The sequence below is a fragment of the Cotesia glomerata genome, linkage group LG9, assembly GCF_020080835.1.
Source record: "Cotesia glomerata isolate CgM1 linkage group LG9, MPM_Cglom_v2.3, whole genome shotgun sequence".
NCBI lineage: Eukaryota > Metazoa > Arthropoda > Insecta > Hymenoptera > Braconidae > Cotesia > Cotesia glomerata.
Genome location: NC_058166.1, coordinates 884,780 through 888,835, shown reverse-complemented (window position 1 = coordinate 888,835; position 4,056 = coordinate 884,780).

Below are 4,056 nucleotides of genomic sequence, written 5' to 3'. Positions count from 1 at the left end.
GATGTCTGCTCAAAAGCCGACCTGACAAGTGGGATACAAAAAGGGTTAGCTGATCGTAGATTCCGTAGTGGTGAATTAAAAGGAAGAAGTCCCAGAAAGCTCGGGCAATATATCTTACCCCTGATAACACCAACTACAAAGAGCACTGCTGCACATGTCCTCCTTTCTTCAAGGGTGAGCATGTTGGCACTGGAACAAAGTGAAAGATAGTCAGCACCACGATCAGGATAGACACCATTTGAATACCCACCCGAATTTTTCCATGTATTTTATACAAAGTGACGTTGTATTTTGTCCACTGATGATATTTTTAATTATGTAAGCTCATCTTGATGTTACACTTATCGAGACTCTTCATTGGGATACCACACTAATCTTTTATATATTTTATATATTTTATATATTTCACAAATATGATAAATATCATATCTATAAAATTTTTTATTAAAAAGCTTATGCGACACTTTCATTGTCGCTTTTCATTACTACCTTTACACTTTTTCAATGTTTGAACCATCGCGTCGTAGATCTCACTTTTCGGTTCACTGAATTGGTTATAATTTGTGTATGTAATGTCAAAGTTGAAGCGTGTGTTTAAGATTGCAAAGAAATTTTCCGCTAATTATTTTTATGTCTTCGCCGGTATTTTTATAATCTCCAGAGTCTAAGCTTCAAAATCCATTTCAAATTTTTCCCTAAAAAAAATTATTTCTCAATCTTTTCAGCGCCCCCGTGTCGAGAAACTAAAATTATTACGTTAATTGATTAAAATGTTAAAAATAAAATATAAAATTAGATTTTTAGCTGCCAATTTTATTGATTAAAAATTACATTTAATTTTTTGAAAAAAGATAAACATATAGAAATCTTTTTAAATTTTATAATAATCTTAAATTATCTTAGAAGTATTCCGAAAATCTTAAAAAAAGTATTTAAAAGTTATGAAATAACTAAAAATTTTTATCTATACTTAATATTTTATTATTTAAAACTTTCTAAATTAATTATTAAATATAAAAAGTTTAATTATAAAAATTGTGTTAGTTAAAATATTATCAACACCGGAAAATTTATAACACCGATAAAAAATATTTACACCGCGAAAGGTGTTACTGCTACACCGATTTCGATGTTGAATTTAACACCTCAATTTTTAACACTCGGTCTTGTTCTTGGTCTTGCAAAATCGCAAAACCAAGACCAAGATACACTTCAAGAACTTTGATACACACAACAGTAACTTTAAATTTTGCTTGATAAAGTTGTAAAATACAACGAAACGTTGCAATATTTAAAAATCTACCACTGAGTGATTTTTTTTTGTCCAAGTTCCTGAGAATTATATATACTATTTAGGTTCACTTCAAAATTCTTCCGAGTAAAGACTTTACTTCGACTGTTTTGGACGAAGACTAAATAAACTATGCCTTAATTATACCAGTGATTCTTCTTTTTATAATGGAGAATAGAGACGCCTCTGGCGTCAAAAATTTACTTGTCTATAGTTCATTAAGGTATTATTTACATAGAAACTATAGGTTGGAGGCGCCAGGCGCCAACACTAGCAACCTTCCCGCTAATTTTGAATTCAAAATGCCTCATAATACATTTTTTGGTTAATATTTAAACTTTTTAAACTAAAAGCACTGTTTTTTACATTTTAATAATTAATTTATCACTCAATAAAAATTAATTATATAAATGTTTATTTAAAAATTTAATAAAATTAAGACTCAAAATTTTATAAAAAAATATATACGGTAAAATTAAAATAAAATAAATAATTGATTTATAATAAATACTAACTTTTTTGCAGTGTAAAATTTTTATAATTTTTAGCAATTTCCCGGGTCAAAAAATTTAGTCTGTTTTATAATTAATAAAAATTTTTAATATTTTTCATTCAATTTAATTTTATTATATGTATCTATTTTATAAAAAAATTTAATTGCTAACTTACAAATCGACTTAATTATTGTGTAATATTTTTTGATAGTTTAAATAAAATTCAATTCATTTTCATTCTTTAATATTCTGTTGTTTTAACTTACAAAACTTTCCAATGATCAAGTATTTTTTCCGACATCGCATTAATTTTTATGAAATTTTTGATTCATAAATTTTTGGAACTCTTATTAATAAGTATAATTAATATAATCCCAAGCATTTAAACTAAATGCATTACCGCTCAAAATAACTGTAAAAATTATGCATTATTCTTGTATATCGTTAATTGGCTACAGGGAGAAAATTTTATAATAAAGTTTATTATCTAGTTATGGTAAAATCTATTAACTGAATTTGATAGTAGTGAATATTATTTAAATAATTAAGTGAACCATCTGAATTGTAGTATTTACCATCCTGATAGCAACTACTACTATTATCATGCTAATCACTAATAATAACTTCTATTATTTTAATTAGTTATTACTATTATCAAAATTGTAATTCCTAATATAACCTGATGGTTGCAGTTACCATCAGTAATAATAATAGCTACTATCCGAACAAAAACAGTTTCACTGTAAAAAAATCGCGCCAAGTCCACGTTCATAAGACTATTAAGAAAAAAAAATTTTTTTTTTCTTTACAAAAAGATATAAAATAGAAAAATTAAAAAATCCAAGTAACCGATATGATTGTATATGATTTTTGGAAATTAAAAAAAATTTTGTTGTAAATTTAAAAATGAAAAAAAAAAATTTGGAACGTATTTAGTGTGCGTGGTTGCAAAATATTTTACTTTTAATGAAATTCGTAAAATCTATTTACTACACTGATAGAAGGATTTATTTGTATTAAAAAAGATTTGTTAATAGTTAACAAATCATTTATTAGAGACCACTTTTTAGTATTAAACAAATATTTCTTAGTATTTAAAATGATTTGTTTGTATTTAATAAATCTAATATTCATTTATTAAATATTAATAAATCTTTTTAAATACTAAGAAATATTCTTTAAGGACTAAAAAATGGTCTCTAATAAATGATTTGTTAAATATTAACAAATATTTTTAACTATAAACAAATCCTTCTATCAGTGTAGGACTTTAAAAAAATTGAAATACACAATGACGCACACCAAGTACGTTCTAAAATTTTTTTTTAATTTTTAAATTTACAACAAAATTTTTTTTAATTTCCGAAAATCATATACAATCATATCGGTTACTTGGAATTTTTAATTTTTCTATTTAATAATTTTAAGTACAGAAAAAAAAAAATTTTTTTTTCTTAATAGTCTTATGAACGTGGACTTGGCGCGATTTTTTTACAGTGAAACTGTTTTTGTTCGGATAGTAGCTATTATTATTACTGATGGTAACTGCAACCATCAGGTTATATTGGGAATTATAATTTTCCCGTGCAAAAAAAAATTTGTTTCATTATGAATTTCATTGTGAATTTGATAATGAAATTCAGATTTTGAAACAAATATGAGTTTGATAATGAATTAGCTATAAAAATCCTCTAATTTTCTATTGCAGCTGAATCTAACAGCTAACCAACAGCTGAAATCTAATAATTTAATGGGTTATTTTTAAAAACTTACTTGTCAGTTTAAACAAGTGATAAGTACATTATAAAAATCGTATATTTCCAGCTTTGAAGAAGATTCAAAATTGTTGAATCTAAAGAAATTAAGACAACGAAGAGGAGTAATTCATGATGAATTTGATGATAATAAATCTATTTAAAAAAAAATTATTTGTGACTCTTATGTAAGCGTTAACAAGATTTAAAATTTATTTTTAAAAATATATATCTATTGTTTACAGTTCGTTGTTTGTGCTATTACAAAAGAAAATTTATTTATTGAATAATTTAAAAAAGAAATAAACTAAAAAATATATTTCATTCTGCATTATTAAATTAAGTTTATTTATTTATTTATTTATTTATGATAATTATTTATGATTTATAATAAACTTATTATGAATCAAGTATTAAGGTAAGATCAAATTAATATAAAATTTATAACCTTTTTATGATAAATTTATTATGAATCAAGTATTAATTTTATATGGTTCCATGATTTTTGTTGATTACT